The sequence below is a fragment of the Columba livia genome, chromosome 27 (assembly GCF_036013475.1).
Source record: "Columba livia isolate bColLiv1 breed racing homer chromosome 27, bColLiv1.pat.W.v2, whole genome shotgun sequence".
Lineage (NCBI taxonomy): Eukaryota > Metazoa > Chordata > Aves > Columbiformes > Columbidae > Columba > Columba livia.
Window position 1 is genome coordinate 2,743,183 of NC_088628.1, and position 23,923 is coordinate 2,767,105.

The window sequence follows — 23,923 nt, forward strand, 5'->3', positions numbered from 1 at the left end:
TTTGGTGTGAACCCTTCAAAGAAGAGCCATTTGTGCTTCGCATCCCATGAGATGCTGGCTGGGAATAGCTTAAGAAGCTGCAAAGCACTCGGTGCATGTTGCTAATGAGGGTGGAAGAAGAGCAGGAGCCTGCCTGGGGAAAAGCAGGAGGGGGTTTGGAAAGGGTCGGTGATGGGGAACCAGGGACCTGGGAATTCTTCACCATCCCATTGGGTTTTCCACCCTTAGGCAATCCCTGTTCAGATCTCCATCACTGCCCTGGGAGAGAGAAAATCATCTGCAAAGAAGATTGACTGTGCAGAGATGAGGAAAAACCCACATCATCATCATCATCATTATCATCATCATCATTATTATTATTATTATTATTATTATTATTATTATTATTATTATTATTATTGTAATTATCTTTCTGCAGGTACTTATCCAAAACAGAGTTTGACTCCAATCCATTCTACATCCCCTGCCCCAAAGGAGGAGGCACGTACCTCAGAAACGATTGCCATTCAACCTGCCAAGCCAACACAATTACTTCCCTTCGATCATAAAAGTATACAAATAAACATCTGTCATCCACACGTAACCTTTCGGTTTGTCAGCTGAAATACTGCTGCTGTCCCCAGTATATTTTATGGCCAGCCCAGCCCCGTCCCTGCTATCTCCAGCTCTTGGGGCTGTCACTCAGCTGCAATTTCCCGCTCTGGATCGGCGAGAAGGAGAAGCTGCGAATCCTGTGGCACTGTCAGGATATCATTAACCTTTGCTTTGGATTTAAATGGTGTCTTCTTGTCAGTTTGGAACTACGCAGACATTTATATTTCCAGCCTCCTTGCTCGCAGCCTCCTTCCATCCTCCATGTCTGGGGTATCGCTTTGCTTGGTCTCAGTACAACCTGGAGCTCACATGCACCCAGCAGATTAATGCATCTCTGCCCCACTGTTGTCTTCCTCCATCCCTGGAGGGGTTTAAAAGACACGGAGATGAGGTTCTTAGGGACGTGGGTTAGTGCCAGTGTTGGGTTAATGGTTGGACTCGATGATCATGAGGGGCTTTTCCAACCAAGATGATTCTATGATTCTGTCTCCAAGGAGGATGCTCGTGGCAGAACCCGCACATCCACGCAGGAAACCCGGCTGTGCCACAGCACTGGATCAAAACCCGGCAACCTGAGTTGAGTGAGGATGTCCCTGCTCATGGCAGGGGCTTGGTCTAGATGGGCTGTAAAGGTCCCTTCCAACCCAAACCATTCTGTGTTGGAGAGGGGCCATTAGGGCCACAAAAATGCTCAGAGGAATGGGACCACTCCTGGCATCCCCAGTTTCTCAGCTCTGTGGCCATGCGACTCTTTTATTATAATTACAGATGGGGAGAGGCATTGACTGGGAGGGTGACTTGAGATGAATATTGGCTGCTTCTCCCCATAAATCACTCCCCGGCGTTGGTTTGTGCTTCCCAAATTGCTGGGGAACGGCAGGGCTGGGGGTTGCCATCCCGATGCTGTGGGGTTTTGGGGTTGATTGATGGCTTTTGGTCCAGCAACTCATTGGAGTTTTCTCCCCTCCACATCCAAGGAGCTGTGGGAGGATTGTGAGCATGGCCAGTCCTTTCCATGGGAATTTAGGAGCAAAAGAGTGACAGTTTTTATACATGTGAGGTACAAATCCCAGGTGCATTTATAGCAGTGGCATCTTCCTCGATCAGAGCCTTGGAGATGTTTTAGGTACATGGACTCTGCTGCCCACCCCGTGGTCACGATACTGCAGGCTGCCTGCAAATGAAATAGAAGAATCTGCTTCTCTGATGCTTTGTGGACAGAAAAATGCAGCTGCTTGGGGCTGCCGAGACGCAGCTGCAGCCGCTCTGCATCTTGCCCAGCAAAGCAAAAGAGCAAATATCGCAAATTGCAGGAGCATTTGGCCCGGGTCCGTGTGTTCGAGGGGAGCGGGTGGGGATGTGCATCACATCCTCCTGTGTCGGTGGCCTCCAGGGCTGGCGGTGGCTTTCTCCACTTTGGCTCTTTGCAAAGGTTTTCCCTCTCTGTTTCCTGATGGGGAACACGATGTGGTTGGGCTGGAACGGGGCTCCATAGCGGTGGAAGAATCGCAGCCTGAAAATTGCTTTGTCAGGCTCCCCGAGAGACATAACCTTCCTAAAAGATAAAAAAGAAATGAAAAGAGAAAGAAAAATAAATAAGAAAATAAATAAAAAGTAGAAAAGAACACAGCCAAGATCAGACAGCAGGTAAGCAGCGTGTACCAAATCTCACTCCAGAGGGCCGAGAGCAATGAGATCTTCACAGACGACTCAAGAGTCATGGCCGGGTTGGCACAAATCACTTTTGCCATGGTTGGGAGAAGCCGACGGCGTTTTGGGGCAGAAATGGGCCGTTTGGTGATGGAGCTGCAGAGCTGCGCGTCGCTGCCGCTCCGCTGAGACCCAGCCGCCACATGGATGCTCAATGATCATCAAATATACAAATATAATGAGCAAACCCGTCTAATCTGGGACGGGATCTGGGCACCCGGGAGGCGGCGGCAGCTCCCGAGCTCTCACAATGGGCACAGAGACTCGGCGTTTGCTTTTGAGCAAGAAGACACGATTCTTTGTCTTCTTTATTATTTCCTCCCCCTTCCCAGAACGGGGATTTTCTTCTCCCAGATCACCCATCCCAGTCCAGAGCCAAATATTTCACCTGAACTCATGGGAAATGGAGGTTTTGCAATGGGAGCCAAGCAGAGGGGAAAGGGCAGCGTTGGGTCAGGATTTCAGCAATATCAGGTATTTCCGTCGTTTTGAAATGGTTCCTGTCTTTTATGTGGCTTTGCACGTGAATTCGTTTTCAAGTCAACCTGATGCTTTTCTTTCTAAGCACCGGAAAGGAAATTTCAGTCATTTCAGGTTAGTTTTGTCCATCAAAACCCAACACGCGCCTCAGGAAACATGCAGAAATCTGGTCTGTCCAGCAGAAAGTTGGAGTTTTAACATGAAAAACAGTTTTGCGAATGAAAATAGTAGCTGAAAGGTCCCTCCACAGCAATGTCAGGAGCACCCTCTCCCTCCGGGCACTCACGGGAGATACGGCTGGTCCTGATCCTCTGCCCTGGACAGGGGGCGATGCAAGAGCCTTTGGCCCCATTTTGGCCTCATTTTGTCCCAATTTGGCCCCATTTTGGCCTCATTTTGACCCAATTTGGCCCCATTTTGGCCCTGCCCAGAGGTGTGATGCTACTCGCTGATGTGCTCCAGCCGCATGCACCGGACACCATCTCCCCACGGTGCCGTCCTCCCGGATCATTAGAAACAAACAATTACTATGCAAATCTTAATGAATCAAGGCCGCAGCCCACAACTGGGAGCATAAATATCAAAGCACGGGCTCCGATTGAAGGCAGGGGAAGGAGTGTAATGAATTCCATCACGACCCAGCACCCCGCTGCAACCAAGAAACAGGCTGGTACTCGGTCTGGATGCGGCTAGGGTGCCCCAGATTGGACCCCATCCCATTTGGGCAATGTCCCCCCCGAGGACACCACTCCCTGTATCTGGATCTTGGCTCTCGGCTCAGAATTAAAAGGTTATTTGAGACTTTGCCAATTGCTTTTGATCTGGTGATGAAAGACAATGATAAATCTTAAGAGACCCAAATTAATAGAGAGGAAATTGATTCTGTAACGTGTGGACTTGTTTTATTAGACTCCTGCAGGCTGGGTGAGATTGGGAAGGCAGCAGCGTTCGGCGGCCAAGCTGGATAATGGTACCAGCCCCATCCACGTGGGCAGCATTGCACCCCATTCAGCCACGATCCCCCACCTTTTGCAGAGATAAATTCATTGTGAAATAAACTCATTGCCAGGTCCTGCCCTTGCATGGACTGGGAGGGGATGATGGGCCAGCAATGGAGACTGTGTTGATGCCCAAACACTTCCCCATCGCTACCCCCTTCCTTGCCACACCACAAGAACCATTTACACATTTAAATGGTGCAGATTCTACCTCTTCTCCCCCAAATTACCCCCCAAACCTGGAGCGTGATCTTCCAGCTGCAAAGATCTCAACTGCCAGAGTGACAGCTTTGCCAACAAGGGAGTTAACAGCCAAAGGATCAGGCAGTTGCATCTGTTTATTAATTGTAATGACTCAGTATCATTCATTAAGAGCTGGGATTTATTTACCAGGCAGAGGGGAGTGCCGTGCGGTGGTAGGGTTCAATTTTACCCTGAGAGATGGCAGAGGAGCCCAGGAATTAGGGATGACTCTGTGCATTGGGCAGGAAGGAGATGTACGTATCAAGCTAACGACATGAGAGAGAAGCGAAATTGAGATACATGGCGCATGCCCGCTCCGCTCCAGAGGAGTAAATGGACGTACATATTATTATTGCAATATAATTTGAGCAAAGTGTTTTCCTAGGATCTAGAGCCTTTGCTATAGTTAATTGAGATCCCGAAGTTCAGTGCCTTTCATTATAGCAAAGCTCTGGAGCGGAATGTTGCTGGCTAATGATCAGAGCGAGATGGAAAGGGCATTTACTGGAGCTGCATAATGCGGCTTGGAGGTGGGAGAGTGTCAACAAACACGCTCCGACTCCCACGCCGGGGCTGCCCTGTGGCACAGAGGTGTAAATCTGGAGCAATGTGCCTGCCATGAGCTGGAAAACAACCTTCCTGGGCCGCAAAGGAAAACTGGAGCTTGGCTGGGGAGCCAAGGGTTGCAGGGGGGAGGTTTGGACGCGGCTGTGTTTGAACTCATGGAGCGGGTCAGCAGCGCAGCCTCACAAAGAGGTTTTGTTCGCTGTGTTGTGTAAGAATCCAACTCCCCACAAGCTCCTGGGAATCATCGAATCGCAGAATGGTTCAGGTTGAAGGGGCCTTAAAGCTCCCCCAATGCCCCCCTGCCATGAGCAGGGACATCTTCACCAGCTCAGGTTGCTCAGAGCCCTGTCCAGCCTGGCCTGGGATGTCTCCAGGGATGGTTCATCTACCACCTCTCTGGCCAACCTGGGCCAGGCTCTCACCACCCTCATGGCAACAATTTCATTATATCCAGCCTGAATCTCCCTCCTTTAGTTTAAAACCATCACCCCTTGTCCTATCACAGCAGGCCCTCTCCCCCAGCCACCTTACCTAGCTCATACCCACAGCGTATTCCCAGCAACGGCGTCTCTCTGCCTTCCTCATCCCAAACTAATCTAAACTATCAACAGGAGCAGTTATCCTAATAACTTCCACCCTGCTGGAGAAATAATTACCTCAAGTCCAGAAGCAAATGTTAAAAAAGTAATAACAGACCTCAATAACGGGCTGAACTGGGGGAATGGGAGCCTGGTGAGTATTGGGTGGCAGCTGCAGTTCAGCCCGTGTCATTGTCCCCTGGCTAAACCCCACCAAGGCCAAGCTGGATGTCTGATACATCACTGCATCAAGGAGGAAAAACCCACGTCCTGAAGTTGGCAGGAATCACCAGGCTCTTGGTTTACCCTCACGCACTTTGCATATTTTTTACCCCAATTGCCATATTTATTCTGGTGCAACCCAGAGCATGAACGGCAAAGCAGTAAACCAGAGGCTCCGCTTGCACCAGCAGAGCGATGCCACCCACCTCAATCCCTCTGCTCCTTACCTCTTCCAAACACAAAGGTGGTGTTTTATCACCACCAAACACTAAGGGCTTGGGGGTCTCCTCCACCGCCCCAAAAAACTAAGGTTCCCCTGGGAAATGTGAGCCCTCAATCATTTTGACGCGTCACCCCAGTGCCTGTCATCCGTCCCGCTCCACCTGTGCACAGCAGGCTTCGCTTTTCATTAGAAATAAAAATAACCCTTGTCAGAAGGTGGTTGAATGTGGAGACAGCAGATGAGTGTCGGCTGAGCCGGGGCCCCCCGGCAGGGCTGGAAGCCCGAGAATTTCTCTGGAGTTTTTCTAGGTTTAGCGAGGCGGAAAATAGACAAGGAGAACACAAAAGCAAAGGCCGTCACTCAGGGTAACTTTATCTCAAATTAATCCTGCCAAAAAGTGGCAGGGAGGGGATGGAAAGGAAAAATAAAATCAAATGTAATACGGAGAAAGCTGTTACAAAAATATGGGGTTTCCTGTGGACAGCGTGTCTAGTGGCTCCATTTTGGGGTGCAGGGTAGGAAGCTACTGAAAAAGAACCTCAACCAATAAGCAAACGAGCAAAAACACGATAAAAAACAACCTTACCGATCTTATTTTCTTGTTTCTTAGCTCAATTTTCTCTTGGAGGAGCGACATTTCCTTTGGGAGGGTCACTCTTCAGCCCCCAAAATGCTCCAGCAGTTCTGTGGTTGCCCCTTTCCTCCCATTACTGGTCCTGAGATTTACCCCAGGATTTGAGACCATCCCAGGGCGGGTGGGAGATGCGGGGGCGAGGGTCAGCACCCACATCTCCCACCTCCACGGTGCACCTGGTAAGAGGAGGGGGTGCAGGGCCACATCTGGCAGACGTGGGGCCGCTCAGCCCTAACACATCTGGACAGATGAGCAGGCATCTGACAGCACTCATCAGGCAGGGACTCTGCAGCATTAACCCCCCAGGTACTGCCAGGCAAAGCTCAGCTGGGGCTAAAATAAGCAAACCCCGGGACACACGGCTCTGGTCCAGCTCCCGTATCCAGCTGGGTGACCCCAGAGATGATCCAGGACCTGCACCCGTCTCCCGAAGCACCCGATGCGTTTGGCAGTGGGTTAGAATATAACAGCACCGTTGTTAAATGCTAAAAAGCCACCCAGGTAATAGGGACGAATGGCCAACATGCCTTCGGAGCTGCTCCAAGAGCGTTTGGCACGTCCGTCTGTAGGAAAATCAGCCAAGCCTTTTAGCAAGGGAACCTGGAGCTGGAAAGGGGCTTAAAACTCAAAAGATTTACAGCCGTCCACCTTCTGAAATGCTTTTATGTGATTAGAGCGATGGCCACGGGCTGTGTGTCAGAGCAAAGCGGGACCACTCGTACCCGGCAATGGGGTGATGCGCTGGGGAGAGAGAAATAGAGTGGCACCTCTATGGGTGCCTATAGGCTCATATAAGCATCATATACGCCTATGACAGCATATTTTGGTATAGGCATGACTGGTACCCAAGGATGCTGCGAGCACAGGGTACATGGGTGTTGCACATGTTGCCGTGGCATGTCGCTGCGTGACATCGCGTGGTGCCGTGCACAGGGCGCCCCGGGGCCGGGCTGGCGTGTCCCAACGCGCCCACAGAAACGCTCCCGCCGGGGTTATCTGCAGGTCACTTCCCAGCACTTGCAGACAAGAAAGACTTTGCTTGTTGTTTTTCTCCTGCCTGGTGACCAGGCTGAACTTCCCAAGCTGTCGGAGTGCTTGTGAGTGAAAACTTCAGCTCATTAATTAAGCCCGGAAAATTAGAAACCAGCCTAAAAATAGCTGCCCAATGAGACTGCAGCACCAGAGGAAAACATCCTTCCAAACCGCCTCGCCCTCCCGCCCACCCACACCGGCAGGCAAATAAAAGCCAGAAATTCCCATTTAAACTCCACTTCCCCCATGGCCGAGTGAAGCTTTGGGGACCTGCACCGGGGGGGGGAAATTCAACCAGGAAAAGAGCTGTTTGCAAAGGGGTTGGTCCGGTCCCCATACTGCAGGTCCCTGGGGTGCGGGGGCTTCATTTTGCTGCAGGGTGGGAACGTACGGTGCCAGTTCCCCAGGCATCCTGGGGGACAGAGCCAGGGGTTTTTCACCCATAGGATCCTGCTGGGGGGACCATTCCCCTGTTAAGTCCCACAGGACATATGCACATGCTCACACACACGCACACATCCATATTTCTGGAGGGAAATCAGCTGAGATCTTATTTCCCCACAAGCTGCCACCAGCACTGGGCACGGGGATGCTGCTGCCTTGATCCAAAGCACCCGCATTTGCACCAAGCTGGAGCACAAAGAGCTGGTTTTAAGCTTGGAAGCGAAAAAGATTCATCAAGATTTTATAGCTTTTGCTCTGCAGTTATGAAACGGTGACCACAAGCCAAATACCTCCGTCCTTTACCTTCCTGCAACACCAATGACTTTGGTGCAGCAGAGAGCAAAACCTGCCATTTTTCACTGCAAAGACAGAATCCAGCCCGTAATGTTCTTGATAAAGCAAAGGACCAATGACACAGCTGAAAAACATCAGCGGAGCAAAGAGCAGTGCAAACTTCCCTGGGCTTCCATATGGCACCGCTCCATCTTGGACCGCATTATTGTTATATTTTATCCAGCTTTAGCTGTTTTCTGTGTTATCTGATGCGGGGAAAATGTTGATGTGGAGGACTCCAGTACAGACACTTGGCTTTTCTCTCCCGCCGGTGCATGCCGCATTTGTATTCTCCCCAGGACCGCGACGTTTTCAAAATGTTTTGTTAAGTTAATTTGTATCCGCAGCCGCTCGCGAATTTTTCAGATTATTTGATCTGTAACTGAACTAACATGAAGAGTAACTATTGTTCTGCAGGAGCAGACGGTACCAAGGCATGTTTTATGTGTGTGATACGTGATGCAGGCCAGTCTTCTAACCCCAAATGAGATCCCCAGGCACCGGTGATGCTGCTGGAAACCAGTTTGGGGGAGGCACTGGGTGCACCCCTGCAGCGCTCCACCCGAGGTGCCGCCAGCAGCCCCCAGGCACCATCACACCCCTCAAAAACCCCATTTACCTCCAGTGCAAATTACCCCAGACTGCAAATGGCACCTCAAACACATTCCTGCAGCCCAGGGAGCTTTATCAGAGGAGGCTGAAGTCTCTCATGACATTTGTTTTCTGGGCAGCCCCATGAATGTCTCTGAGCGGGGGCGGCTTTGCTGGGGCCTCGGGGGGTTCTGAGCCTTGCAGTGCACCCCCAGCTCCATTTGCTGATCATGGGAGAGGTTTGTCCTTCATCCTTATCAACCTGGGCAGCTCTGGGGTGTTTGGGCAGCGCAGAGACTGGGGCTGTGCCAGCGTGTTTTCAGATTAACAGGAGCTCCCCACATTGCTGGGATTAGAGAGGAGTTAATTCCTCGCTGGTTTTCTTTGTGCCAGAGCCGGACTCCAGTGGGATGATACGAACCAGTCCTTAGGGTAAATCAGGAGATGAGTTTCTGCCTCGGAGAGACCCCGGGATGAGGGTTTGGGGGTGATTTCTCAGCCACTGATTAGACTTCCCCCAAGAGGGAAGACTCTGGGAATGGACGGGTTGCCAAAATCCTCTGGTGACCACTGAAACAACTGATCTGCTCTGGCTGGAAAGCGGAAATTAAACAGAAAATGTGATGAAATGGCAGTTTTTCAGTTCTCCCCCAGCACACACACCCCAGGTCGCAGGTACGGACGCATCCGGCAGATGATGGGTGATGATCGGCCCGGGCGCGGGGTCGCGGCACGGGCTCCGCTCCCGGCCGATGGGGTTTATGGATCAGCACCTGCCCTTTCAACTGGAAACAAGCCGGCATTGATCGTGCACCGCGCTTGTTCTTTAACGTGTTGTTTTACCAGCTTTAATTTAAGAACTGAATTCGAATGCCATCAAGGGGGAGATCAATAGCCTTTTTCGCAGCCCACCAGTGACCACGGCTGGGCACGGCGGCTACAGCTGCTGGAGCAGATTCGCTTTCCACACCGGCTTTTAGATGAATTAAAACCCAGTGGAAATAAAAGCAGTCTGGAAAAGCAGTTGGGAGCAGAGCTGGCTCCAGCACAAAGCCCAAGTGTCAAGGTCAAGCCCAAAATTTCGTTCCCTTAGGTGATGCTTTTGGATGTGGGTGTTGGGTTTGCAGGATAAATGATGCTCCAGCCTTCAAAAAGGGACACAGACATGATCTGAGGATGGACCAGCTCTGCTGGGGGACAGGCTGAGAGAGTTGGGGTGTTCAGCTGGAGAAGAGAAGCTCTGGGGGACCTTAGGGCTGCCTTTCCGGACTTAAAAGGAGCCCATAAGAAATATGGGACAGACCTTTGAGCAGGGCCTGTTGTGATAGGACAAGGGGTGATGGTTTTAAACTAAAGGAGGGAGATTCAGGCTGGATATAATGAAATTGTTGCCCCTGAGTGTGGTGAGAACCTGGCCCAGGTTGGCCAGAGAGGGGGTAGATGAACCATCCCTGGAGACATCCTAGGCCAGGCTGGACGGGGCTCTGAGCAACCTGAGCTGGTGAAGATGTCCCTGCTCATGGCAGTGGGGAACTGGGGGAGCTTTAAGGCCCCTTCGACCCAAACTAATCTATGATTCTATGATTCTAAGCCTCACTACACTTTGGAGGACCCACAGAACATCTCTGCATGGGCTGGGTCACATCAACTTGGTACAACACGATGACACGATGGCGTTAAGATGTGACCGTTTCACACTCAGTGCAGCAGCCACCACTGAGATGTCCTGTGCTTCAGCAGATCTACCCATTAAAAAAACAATCAAGCAGGATTTGGGGTCACATCTCCACAGGCTCCACGTGCACCCGCAAACTCACCCATTAGTCATGAGGACACCCAGCAACTGCGCATCCTCGCAGTCACTCACGGCGCTATGGCAAGTCATGCGATATTTGGTATTTTCCTTTGAGCAAACAAAAGCAGATGATTAAGGCAGCGGCGCAGCTTGCTCGCTTTCAGGAGGAAGACAGCTTGTAAAATGCAGCTCTCAGAGCTTCAATAAAACTCCAGAAAGCAAATAAACAGCCTGGCTGAGAGGAGAACGCTCCCGCTTTCCTGAGTTTGGAAGCCAAATTGGGGATTCTGGAGGAGAAGGAAGGGGATTACCTCCCTAAAACTGGCACCAGTGAAAATGTCATGAGAGCGCGGGTACTGAAATGCGAAGAGAAACGCGTGTTGCACCCGGGCCTGACTCTTCAAGCCGCGTATACACCAGGAACTCTGAGTGCAAAACCATTTCCAAACGGAAAGCCGAAAAGAAAGCAGCTGAGTTTCACCTTCCTTCTAATTTCTGTTGTTGTTATTTCTGTTTCCAAGGCCATTTTTGCCTAAGGCAACATGTTTATACAAAATGCTTCACTCTCAGGAAAGAAAAAAGCACCAACTATTTGCAGATGGAAAAATACTCTGTCAGAAATTTCTTGGCCACCTCTCCATTTCATGCCAACGCTTCGTACGCTTTGAAGGGCTATAAATGACTGTAGAGCAGCAAATTTGGCCACTGAGATGTTAAACTGTGGTGTAGCACAGGATTTAAATGTCTACGCACAGGATTTAAGCACCCCCCCTTATTTTACACTTTCCTTCACAACTATCTCCCAGCTATAAAATATACATGGTTGCATCGATTGCTCTAGTGATCAAATATCTCTCCCTTCAAAAATATAGCCTATCCAGAAATGCAAGCATCCTAATTAAAAATATGTTGGAGAGTTGAATTGCAAATGAATCAATTCCTTCCTAAAAAAAAATATATATATATATATATATATATCTCCAGTCAAGCAAGACCAGAATGGGATGGTTAATAATTGATATTTACATTTCTCCCATGTCTGATCAAAGGATTTGATCGCATGACAAATGAGGAAATTACTGTAAAGGATTCTACATCCATTAAGAACATAGATGCAGCAGATAGGGAGCGGGAGCCGCGGTGACGGGTGGTTGCCACCAGGCTACCGGCCCGTCGGGAGCTGAGTGCGTGGGGAAAGTGGGTGTTTTATGGATATGGAAGAAAATCGGTGATCGATCCCCATTTCATAGGAGATGCTGCGGGAAAGGATGGGAAGGGGTGTCTGGGGCAGAGCCTGAGACTGTTCCCGGAGATGAGAGGGCACCTTGTAGCTGCTCCTATGGGTACCTATGGGACTCTATGGACTTCTATGGAGCCCCATATGTCTCTGTGGGCTCCTACAGCACCCTAAGGGACCCCTGTGGGCTGCTTTGGACTCCTACACGTCTGTATGGGCTCCTACAGACTTAGAGATCTCTGCAGGCTCCTATGGACCTCCATGGGACCCTATGGGCTCCTATGGTTCATGTGGGTCCCCACGGGCTGCTACAGATGTCTGTGGGTCTCTAGGTGCTCCTATGGACCCCTATGGGCTCTTATGGACCTCTATGCATGTCTAAGGGCTCCCATGGACTCTCATGGGTCTTAATGGACCCCTATAGAGCCTTGTGGGTCTCAACAGGCTCCTACAGACACCTATGGACTACTGTGGGTCTCTACGGGCTACTGTGGAGTTCTATGGACTTCTATGGGCTTCTGTGGACGCCTGTGGGCTCTTATGGACCCCTATGCATCTCTATGGTCTCCTATGGAGACTTACGGGTCTTCATGGACCCCTATAGAGCTCTATGGGCTCTTATGGACCCCTATGCATCTCTATGGTCTCCTATGGAGTCTTACGGGTCTTCATGGACCCCTATAGAGCCCTAGGGGTCTCGACAGGCTCCTGCATACATCTATGGACTACTGTGGGTCTCTACGGGCTTCTGCGGAGCTCTATGGACTTCTATGGGCTCCTGTGGACCCCTGTGGGCTCTTATGGACCCTATGCATCCCTATGGTCTCCTATGGAGTCTTACGAGTCTTCATGGACCCCTATAGAGCCCTATGGGTCTCGACAGGCTCCTACAGACACCCATGGACTCCTGTGGGTCTCTATGGGCTTCTGTGGAGCTCTATGGATCTATAATGGTCCCCTATAATTGGCTGGTGCCCTTTCTCACAAAAGAAAAGTACATTTCAAACTAATTGGACTGTTCCTCGTCCAGTTCCCCATGACAGAGGGGACATGGTGCTGCCCCACGGCCTCCCAGCACCTCCACCTGCATTTTCCCTGTGTACCCCAGAAAAATGAGCAGGTTGAATGCCCACGATTTATTTCCAAGGCCATAACAACGGCAGCCTCTCAACAACAGGCGGTTTCGTGGCACAGAAAAAGGGCAAAATGCAGTTATCGGTGCCCACAGCCAGGCCGTCCAAACAGTGGAGTGGCTCCTCTCGGCCCCAGAAGAGAAAGAATAACATTTTTCTGCTGATTTTCCCCAGAACGGTTAAAACTGGATCCGCTGACATTTGGTCAGTATTAGGCGGCGCATGAGGGGATCAGGGAAAGTTCACGGAGCAGCAGATGGGGGAGCGGGTGTTTGTCCCCGAGCGAGCGCGCCCAGCTGCTCCGCCAGCAACGTGGACGCGGCACCTCAAGAAGCTTCGGAAAAGGAAAAAGATATATAAAATATTGTATTTCTATTGTTTTTTATTGTTATTTGCTTGTTTGAAATGTGCTTCTGTCTTAGAGCACTGTCCCAGCATCACCGCTCCGGCTTTGGGAGGTGAGAAATATCAATTATGAGAAATATGCTACATGTGAGTATATGTTCAGTACGGGAAATATATTGAATATAGGTAATATATTGAATATCGGCAATATATTGAATATTGGCCATACATTGAATATTGGAAATATAATTGATATTTACAATATATACTATATGGAAAATAAATAAAATATTGGAAATATATCCTATATGGAAAATATATCAAATATTGGAAATATATTGAATATTGGAAAAATAATCGATATTGGCAATATATTCTACATGGCAAATATGTTCAATATAGGTAATATATTGAATATTGGCAATATATTGAATACTGGAAATATAATTGATATTGGCAATGTATTCTACAGGGCAAATATATGGAATATAGGCAATATATTGAATATTGGAAATATAATTGATATTGGCAATATATCCTATACGGAAAATATATTGAATATTGGAAATATATCCTATATGGAACATATATCAAATATTGGAAATATATTGGATATTGGAAAAATAATTGATATTCGCAATATATTCTACATGGCAAATATATTCAATATAGGTAATATATTGAATATTGGCAATATATTGAATATTGGAAATATAATTGATATTGGCAATGTATCCTATATGGAAAATATGTTGAATATTGGAAATATATCCTATATGGAAAATATATCAAATATTGGAAGTATGTTGAATATTGGAAATATAATCGATATTGGCAATATATTCTACATGGCAAATATATTGAATATAGGTAATATATTGAATATTGGAAATATAATTGATATTGGCGATATATCCTATATGGAAAATATATCAAATATTGGAAATATATTGAATATTGGAAATATAATTGATATTGGCAATATATCCTATATTGAAAATATATCAAATATTGGAAATATATTGAATATTGGAAAAATAATCTATATAGGCAATATGTTCTACATGGCAAATATATGGAATATGAGAAGGAGACTGAATACAGTATGTTCACTATGAGAAATACGTTGAATACGGACAATTCAGTGAACAAGGAAAGGGGGAGGAAAGGGCGGGAAGGTGCGATCGGGACCGCGCGGCCTCGCAGCTCCGCGCCCACGTGCGCAGCGGCGCCTTTAAGACGCGGCCCCGCCCCTTTCGCCTCCGCGGTGACGTCACCGCCCCTCGCGCGCCCCCCGCCCCGGGGAAATCCCGCCCCGCGGTGACGTCAGGCGGCGGCGGCCCGGGGAATGACATCACCTGTGCGAGTGGCCGGCGGGCGGGAGCTCGCGCCGCAGTGTCCCCGCGCCGCGGCCCCAGCGCAGCCGCCGGGCGGAGGCGGAGGAGGGAGGAGGAGCGGGAGGAGCGGGGCGGCCGCGGCCCTTCCGCGCCCCTCCGCCGGCCAGCATGGGAGCGGGCGGCCGCGCCGCCAGGTACGGTGAGGGGGGGCACGACGCGTTATAGCGGGGGGCGAGTGGGTGGGGGCGCGTCGCAGCGGGGCCGCTTTGTCGGGCGCAGGTGGGTGCGCTGAGCGCGCGTTGTAGCGGGGGGGCGCAGGTGCGGCGCGGGGAAGGGGCGCGGGTGGGTCCCGCTCTATGGCGGGGGTGGGTGGGCTGCGCCGGGGGAGGAGGCGCGGCACGGCGGGGGGTGCAGGCGGCTTCGCGTTGGGGGCGTTATAGCGGGGGGTGGGTTGGCTGCGGTGGGGTCTGGTTGCGGGGGGTGCGGCCGGGTGGGGTGGGGGGGTCGCGTTGTAGCGGGGGGTGCAGGTGGGTGGCACCGGAGAGCCGGGGGCGTGTTATGGGAGGGGTGAGGGGGGGGCTGCACCGGGGGGAAGGGGCCGCGCTATAGCGGGGGGGGTAAGGAGGGGGCGCGCTGGACCAGCGGCACTTGGAGCGGGGAGATGCGAGGGAGAGTCCGGGGTGGGGGCGCCGGTACCGGGTGGGGGCGCCGGGAGGCGCTGGAGCCCGGGCGGTCCGGGGGACATCCAGCCGCACGCCCCTGTGCCGGTCCCCGGGGTGAGCCCTGTGCCGTGCGGGGGGTGGGCTCGGTGTCGCGGTACCCGGGCGGTGCCCGGTGCTCCATCCCGCACCCCGGTACGGGGATCTGCCCGGTGCTCCATCCCAAGTCCCGGTCCTGGGGATGTGCTCAGTGCCCCAGTACCAGGGATGTGCTCGGTGTCCTGGGGATGTGCTCAGTGCCCCGGTACCAGGGATGTGCTCGGTGTCCTGGGGATGTGCTCGGTGCCCTGTGCTCCATCCCAAGTCCCGGGGATGTGCTCGGTGTCCCGGTACCAGGGATGTGATTGGTGTCCTGGTACCGGCGCTGTGCTCGGTGTCCGGTTCTCCATCCCGAGCCCCAGTACCTGTTCACTCTCTGTCCCCCCCCACCTTTAGAAGGCAGCCCTGTGTCCCTGCCGTGCTCTCCCCTCGCTGTCCCTTCCCCTCGTGTCCCCTCTTCCCGACCGCGGTCCCACCAGGCGAGTGGGTGCTCAGTGTGGGGTGCTGACCCGTGGGATGGGATTTGGGGTGTTCTGGTGTCACCAGTGCTGGCAGGGAACAGCCAGAAGCTCGTGTACCCGCTCGGTGGCTTCTCCTCATCCCGGCGTCCGCGTGTGCTGGGGATGCTCCAGTGGTGTCGCTCCCGGAGCAGCAACGCGGGGATGTGGATACTGGAAGGAGACACGGGAGCGTCCCCGCAGCGCTGGCAGGGCGATGTCACAGCCGGGGCTGTGTCCCCTGGGGTGCTGCCCTCGCCCCACCGCAAACACCGGTGGCACTGGGGGTGCCTTGTCCTCCCATTCAACTCTGGAGTGTTCGGGAAGTGGGTTTCGCTGTGCGGTGACCCGGTGACAGTGTCAGCAATGAGGATGGGACTCGGGTCATCCCAAAGCTCCTGAAGACCCCGTGTTGGGGTGGGGGTCCTCTCCCCTGTACTGGGGTGGCTGCGCCAAACCTGCTGCTTCCGCAAGGTGCAAGGGACTGAGGGACATCCCAGGGGTTGGCAACGGGTGGCTCCATGTCTGTCCGCCCTCAGGGATTTCAGCTGAAATCCCGAGCCCTGGGGCCATCCTGCGGCAGCGAGCGCTGTCCCCGGAGCCCCCGTGTTCCTGAGGCAAAACTTGTCACACGGAGGGTAGAAAAAAGCATAAAATAGAGTAACGATTAATTGTATTTCATTGGGAGGATCCCGTTCCAGTCCCTCCTGGGGAAGCGAATGGTGTAAATGTGGGATAAGGGGAAAAAAACCAGATGCTGGTGAAGGGGTGACACCGTGGGAGGAGAGCTGGGCTCCGCAGGGACCGGAGGTGCCTGGGGTGGGTGCTGCGCCCTCCCGGGCGGGGATGTCTCCGCTCTTTGGGCGTTTGCCCTCTCTGAGTCCTGGGAGGCTCCACTGTTACAAAAACACTCATTGCAATCGGGAGGAGAAAGCGGTTCTGGTTGCTGGGTGATTCCAGCCCTTCCTCTGAGCAGGGAGACCCTGTGGGGGCCAGAGGGGCAGCGCCTGGACTGTCCCCTTGTCCCTTCCCCGGACAAACCCCCTGCTTGATTTGCAGGGAACGTTCCCCATTGCACTCGCCTTCTCCTGCCCGCGGCTCCCGTGCTGGCAGCGCTGCCGTGCAGCTCCGCTCAGGCAGGGACCTGCGTCCCGAGCAGCAAAATATTATGGATTTATATATATTTTTTTTTTACCCTATAAAGCGTGTTTTGGGGCTTGTGGACCTGCGCCAGGCTGTGACGACTCCTGATGGGGAGGAAAATCAAACCGCCCCCGGGTCCGGAGCATGAAGGCGGTTGGGTTCGGCAGGGCAGGGTGCGTGCCGATGCAGGGACCCTCCTGCCAACTGTTAATTGTTCCGTGCCAGATTGACTTATCAATTAACGAGTTTGCTGGCACTCTCCTCCTCTTTCCTGTGCGTGGTAAGGGCCCATATTTCAAATGGGGGAGAAAAAAAAAGTCATAAATGCTTTGAGTAATGCGAGAGGAGCTTCCAGCGGAAGCCGCGCCACCGAGCGGTGGGGGAGAGGGGACCCCACGGAGCCATTTGTGTGCTTGGATGGGGTGATGGGGGCAGACGGTCCTCGAGTCCTCTTTATCCTGGCCTTATCCTCACTGGCAGGTGGGAGTCGGGTCCTTCGTGTCTCCTGCTCTCTGGTGCTCACCGGGTTTTATAAACGTGAGTTTGGTCAATGCAGCATCTTCCTGGGGTGTCTCCTCCATCTCGCCCTGAGGAGAGCGGGTTTGCTCTGCGTTTTGTCTGGTTAATGAAGAATAACGCTGTGATGCGTTGCCTACGAGGGAAATGCGCCTTTGCTCTTTCTCCATGAGGGTGGCTTGTCGTTAGACCCTTAATTCTCCTTTTGTGGTGGGAATGAGGGTGAAGAAACACCTGAGGTCCACGCAGGTGCGATGTTTGAGATGATGTGGCCACATGGGGAAACTGAGGCTGGAGAGAGGGTTGGTGTTTGCGGTTCCTCACGGCATAGGAACAACTCCAGCCTTGCCCAAAGGGCCAGGGCTGTGTATAGAGATATCAAAGGTGGCTTTGAGGTGGGAGGTTGTCCCATAGGGTGCTGCATTGAGGTCTCTAAACACAGCCCAGCGGTGGGTGGGGATGGATGTTCCCAGGATGGGAGCTGGCGTGGAGTGCGGGGACGGTCCCATCCAGCTGCTCACCGTGGGGCAGAATAACTCGAGGTATTAAATGTGTGTTGAGCTGTTTTTCCCCTTTTCCACGTGGCAGCTGAGGTTGCATGGGCAGCGAGTTGCCGTGATGGATGCGAGATGTTTGTGTCCTGCCACCACCTATGGATTTCATTTGAACCTTCTCAGTTCCCAACTAAAACAGTTTTTCTTTTGTATTACAGAGATAACAAAATTGCGAGTGTAGAATACAGAGATAAAGTGAAGCCAGATCTGAGCCGGGTCAGTGTGGGTGGATGGTGAGGAAAGAGGTGACTCTGTTGCATTAAAAAGATGCTGCTGAGGAGTTTAATCCACACTTGCTGAACTTTGAGCTTTAAACTCTTCTTATAAGAATTGACAAAACATGCATATTATTCGTAACTCTCTCCTCCAGAAGAGGAAAGCCTGCAGATGACTTCGGTTAAATATCATTGCTTCAACAGCGTGAAAAACGTGCCCAGCTCCCTGCTCCCAATCCCCGCTCCCTCCAGCCTGAAGCTCTTTGCTGCCGGAGCCCCGAGCCCTTCGCTCTGCTCCCCAGAACTTCTCTGTGATATTTGCAAAATGCAGAAACCAGCCATGCTGTGAAGCTGTGAAGCTTCTAGCTATAACACTATTTTTTATATATTTTTTTAAAAATTGTTGTCAATTTTAAGCTCTTGAACCCTGAAGTAGTAAAGCTCAGGCCAGCTTCCTTTGTGCGGAGTTTATTGCACAATAAGATGGAACAATCTGAGGACTCTGTTTGGCTCTTATTTTAGTGCTCTTGTCCTCTCTTTCTGATTGTTTGCTTTATAACTTGACTGATTTTTGTTTCTTTGACATCAACCTAGCAAACTGGAAATTGTCTTTTGTTTTCCCCATCCTTCAACTCATGAACCCTCTACACTTCCGAGCCTGATCCAACATCCTTTTCTTGGACTTTTGTCTTCTATTTTAGCTTGCATATCATTCTCTTGGCTTAGCAATTTCTCGAGCTTGGCGCTCCCATTGCCATTGCTGCCTGTGCTGTCGGGATATTTGCTGCTCAGCTGAACCAGCCCTTGCAGAGCTGCGTGTCCTGCGCACAGAGCCCTTTGCCATGTCCCCCTGTGGCCACAGCATCATCCCAGAAAGGGGTTTTCAGCCTGTGTTGCCCTCTTGACACCACTGGATGAGGAGCTGGTTGGGACGTGTGAGTTTCTTTAAATTTTATTAATTTTTATTAGTCCGTGAAGCCTCTTGGCTGGTGTGTGGATCCCACGTGCTGCGTGCAGCCCTAAGGAGGGGAGAACAGGTGGTGCTGAGGAAGAGGATGAATCACAGAACGCATAGGACGGGTCTGTGTGTCCCTCAGGGATGTCCAGGTCTGAGATGTGGATCTTCAAAGCTGCTTAGGGATCATAGAATCACAGGATGATTTGTGTTGAAGGGACCTTAAAGCTCCCCCAGTGCCCCCCCTGCCATGAGCAGGGACATCTTCACCAGCTCAGGTTGCTCAGAGCCCCGTCCAGCCTGGCCTGGGATGTCTCCAGGGATGGTTCATCTACCCCCTCTCTGGCCAACCTGGGCCAGGCTCTCACCACCCTCAGGGCCAACAATTTCATTATATCCATCCTGAATCTCCCCTCTTTTAGTTTAAAACCATCACACCTTGTCCTATCACAACAGGCTCTGCTCAAAGATCTGTCCCATCTTTCTTATGGGCTCCTTTTAAGTCTGGAAAGGCCACACTAAGGTCTCCCTGGAGCTTCTCTTCTCCAGCTGAACACCCCAACTCAACCTGCAGTTTGCGTGGTGTCACAAATAGGATCTGTGATAACACCCATGCTCTAGTTCTCTGGCAAAATTTGATTAAGAGCTGCTCTAGATTAGAAAGCAGATCTTAGTTTGCCTAAACAGGTTTAAAAACCTATCAAATTAAACTGGGCCAGGCGACTCATAAAATGTGCGCACCTAAATTGGTCTAGCACCTGCATAAATCAGATTAAATCGGAGCTGCGGGATGGTCTAGGGCAGGAAGCCTGTGGCTGTTTCTGCCCAGCTCCCGGAGGTCCCTGCTCCTGCGTGGGGCCGGGGCTGTTGGTGCAGAACAGCAGCTGAATCGCTTGTTCACAGCCTCGTTTCATGGGCGATGGTTCTGGACGGTGCCGGTTTATATCAGAGCAGAGGGTGCAGTTTGGCTGTGACCTTGCAAGCAACTGGGATGTCCCCACCTCAGCGGGGATGTCCCGACCGAGGAGGAAACCTGGAGGTCAAGTGGCTTTTAATGGCACAATTGGGGAGGTGGGAGGATAGACGGCAGACTTTAGGAATTATTTGCTCTCTCCGGTGCTTGATGTTGTGTTCTGGGAGGTGGTGGATTTACACACCCCATCGAGTGGTAAGTTGAGATACACCAGATCCAAACTTCACAAATACCCGCATTTTATGTAATGCTGCTTTCGGGTTTTTTTTCTCTGCTTTGGTGGCTGTTTGTGAGCAGCAAACGCACGATGCGATGCAGTTAAACGTGTCACCACGTGCTCGGCTTGCAGGAGGCACGAGGCTGCAGGCAAAGTGCTCTCGGTTTGTTTTGCTCGCAGCCGCTGAGCTGGGATCGCGAATAGGACAGAGAGGGAGGGCTCGGTGGGCTGGTTTCTGCAATGATCCCATCTCAGGAAAGCAGCAGCTCCGTCTGAAATTCAGCACTGTCTCTTTGTGTTGCTCAAGTTGTATCTCGCCATCTCTCCCACTGAGCTGTTCCTTAATTGTTCTCTTCTCTGTGGTGTCACTATATCCAGATCGGTGTTGCTAGTAATTCTACAGATGATTTAAATCTGAAAGATTCTTTTGTTCCAAGTCTTGATCGTGCTTCCCTCCATTTTGCCGTAGTAAAGGCAGCGGAGTTCAGGCTGCCCGCTCGCGGTGCCGCCAACGCACATGTGTGTGTGTCCATGCAAAACCTGCAGGAATTGGGCTTATTTTAACCCGATCTTCAGCTTTGATATCATCAAGTGTTTGCTCTGGTTCCTGTGAAATGTAGATGGGTGCTGCTTCTGGCTCGTACTGATCAAGGCTTCCCTCCTGCTGCTTCTTCCCTTTGTTCGCCGCCTTGTTGTTGCTCGCTGCTGATGGCTTCGACTCTTTCCCTCTGTTGGCTGTGAAGGGGAATCGGAAGCTGAGCTGCACTTTCCAGTTGCCACATCAAGTCTCAGTGTCACCCCTGCCCGGTGCAGCTCAGGATGGGCGGAAGGCGATGGGCAGAGCCGGCTCCTGCTGGGAGCTCCAAGGTGGAACAGGCAGGAGGGGACCAAACCGTCCCTTCCTCCCAGCAGGAGGGGCCATGCCCAGGGCGGAGGGGTGGCCCTGGGTGGGTGGGAATGGTGATGGGGAGGATTTGGCATCAGAGCACATCTGACGCAGTTCTCATGATGCTGTGCTTTCCACCAACAGATCATTGTCCCCTGGGGTTGTTCCTGTCCCCTCCAGGCAGCTAAGCAGTGTACCCACCACCCCCGGGAAACCTGGGAGAAGGGAAGAGGGGGCTGAGCATCCCTGGGAGTGCACAGGGTGCTGGCGCTGCCGTCTCCTACCTGGGCATGATGTGGTTTGCTGACCACCCTGCAAAGGGCAGAGCGATGCTCTGGGAACCCGGAGGTGCAGGAGCGATGCGGAGGGCTGGGCATCGCGGTGGCTGCTACAGGAGGTTTGCCCAGTGCGAACCAGTTCTCAAACCAACTGATGTTTCTGTCCCTTGGTCCGTGGCACGGGTGGCCGGCGGTGGCACTTTGCACTGGACCATCACGCGCCGCGAGCGGAGCGGCACAGGAACCTCCGAGTCGCCATTTTATTTTTCTTAAACGTTTATGTATAACCATACACTAACCTATAAAAATTAGTTTAGGATGGCTGCCAAGAAAATCTCCGCAGTGCCTTGTGGGTAACTCCCTGTGAATTACCATAAAAGCCGTAGTGCCGAGGCTGCCGTGGCAGTTGTGAGGATGCCAGTCATAACGCTCTGTATTTAAAATTCAGATGAATGTCTAATGTATTTGTGTCTGGATTGCAGCAGCTTGGAGCGTTTCTGGCGTCCCTGCCCCGCGCACCGCCGCGCCCGCTCGTGCTTTTTAACAACTTCTCACGCTCTCGCAGCGTTTTGCCCGGTTGCGAAGCGCAACAGGTAGCGCAACATGGGCCGGCGGCGCTGGGAGGGAGAGTGGATTGTGATGGCTTCCTCCCGGGGGGCACCAACCTCCTGCTGCTGTTGAGCCGCTGGCAATATTTCACCAAAGGGAGAAGCCGCTCCGTAACCCTTCCCCTCTGCATCCTGCATGAACGACGTCCTGTTTCCGAGTGCGCTCTATTTCTGGTTTGCGGGATGCTGGGACTTGAGCGCTCTCGAGTGAATGAAACGCGGGTTATGCCGATGTCTGTGCAAGGGGGATCTCGCTGCCGTGCTGGGGAAGGCTGCGGCTCTCTGGTTGGCATTGCCGCTTCGCTATGTGTGCTAGGAAGTATAAAGCGGTGGTGTTGCGGTGCCGCTGGTTGCTGCGGAGCCAAGGTGACTGCGGGTCTCCGGAGCGGAGCCGTGGTCCAAGAGACGCTCAGCTTGGTGCGGGCGCTGGAAGGAGGTGTTGCTGCTCTTCTGCTGGGCATGATGGATCATTTCATTTAAATTTTCCTGAAATATAGTATTCATCACAGTGTCAGTGTCCCACCTTCATTATAGCTACCTGATAAACATCTCTAATCGGAGAGTGATCTCTCTGCCCTGCCAGAAGCCGCCTGGGAAATGAATAGATTTTGGGAGCTGGGAGAAGTATCTTGGTGATGTGTTCTGCTCTCCCACCCGTCTATGTGTGGAGATTCGCTTGCATGGTTGATAAATAAAGCAAGAGGCAAATCTGTTTTTCCCGGGTTATCTTGGTGGTGTTTGTACGTGGCTGTTTCTATTCAGGGCTCTACGATGGTGGCGGTTTGGATTGAACCTGGTGTCCCTGTTAGTGTGGTTTTTGCCCAGGGGTTTCTGAAGGGCCCTTAAATGCAGCCGCTGTCCTGGCTGGGGGTTCAGGGTACCCAATGCAGCTTCACCCCAATGCACGGGGCATCTTCCACCCCTCAAGGGGTGAATCCCCGATGCTCTCCTGGCTGGATTTCGGCCGGAGGGGTTGGAGCTTTAGCTCAGGGCTCAGCGCCTCCCCGGTTCTCCGGCACGCACAGCAGCCATGGTGGCCTCTGCATCCCCATCTTACAGAGCTGGGGAGCATCCACCAAATTGCTGCTCATCTCGTTCCTCTCCTAATTGGTTTTACCACCAAGGGCGGGCTGCTGTTTCCCAGGGGGCTCTGCCCTCCCCACCCAGCGCCCTGGGTGAACTGGTGTGCCTGGGCTCGACTGCAGACCTTGGCCACCTGCTCCCAAGCGAAGGTGATGGCCGCTGTGCCCGGGATGGATTATTGTTCATCTGCGCAGCAGCGGGAGACGGCGGCTGCTGGTCCTGCTGCTCCGCTTCAGGGATTGGTGGCTGATCGTCCTCTGAGCCCCGTTTGGGAAGGACCCTGGAGGTTTTGGGGAGGCGGCTTCTGATCATCTCGGAGGTTTTGCCCTTCAGCATCAAAATGGAAGCACCGCAAGTCCCCAGAAGCCTTGTCCAGTCTCAACCTCCTGGGCTGCTCTTCCAGAAAGGACTTTCCTCTCTCTGCACTTCCACTTGTGCCTCTGCTTCCTCCTCTGCATTTGACCCAGAACAAGCTGAATTTTCCTCTGGTTTGGGATATCCTGTCACCTCTGTTCCACTCCGGTGTCCAGGCCCTGAAACTCACAGCCTGTTTGTCCTGCTGCAAAACTTGTTGGGGAGAAAAGTCCCCCCTGGATTTGGAGTCACTGGACACCCGCGACACCGAACTGCAAAACCCGAGCAGGGCAGCCAAGCAAATTCCCTGCTAATTCCCTCCTGGAAGAACTTGTTGCACCACGCTGATAAGATTTCTTTTTTCCAGGAGCCGAAGGAACCACTTGGCAC

At 52.1% G+C, this 23,923-nt stretch overlaps 1 protein-coding gene across 20 annotated transcripts in view; it reads left to right on the top strand.

Moving 5' to 3' along the window:
- Positions 1–14,494: 14,494 nt before the first annotated feature.
- PTPRS (protein tyrosine phosphatase receptor type S) overlaps positions 14,495–23,923 on the top strand; it is a 148,313-nt gene continuing 138,884 nt past the window's right edge. For 8 of the 20 annotated variants that reach the window (XM_065042589.1, XM_065042584.1, XM_065042586.1 and 5 more), the window contains exon 1: positions 14,496–14,690. The gene's annotated coding sequence lies outside the window, so the exon portion shown is untranslated. Of the gene's footprint in view, positions 14,691–23,923 lie in introns of all 20 variants that reach the window. The other 12 variants (XM_065042594.1, XM_065042599.1, XM_065042596.1 and 9 more) reach the window with 4 other exon arrangements.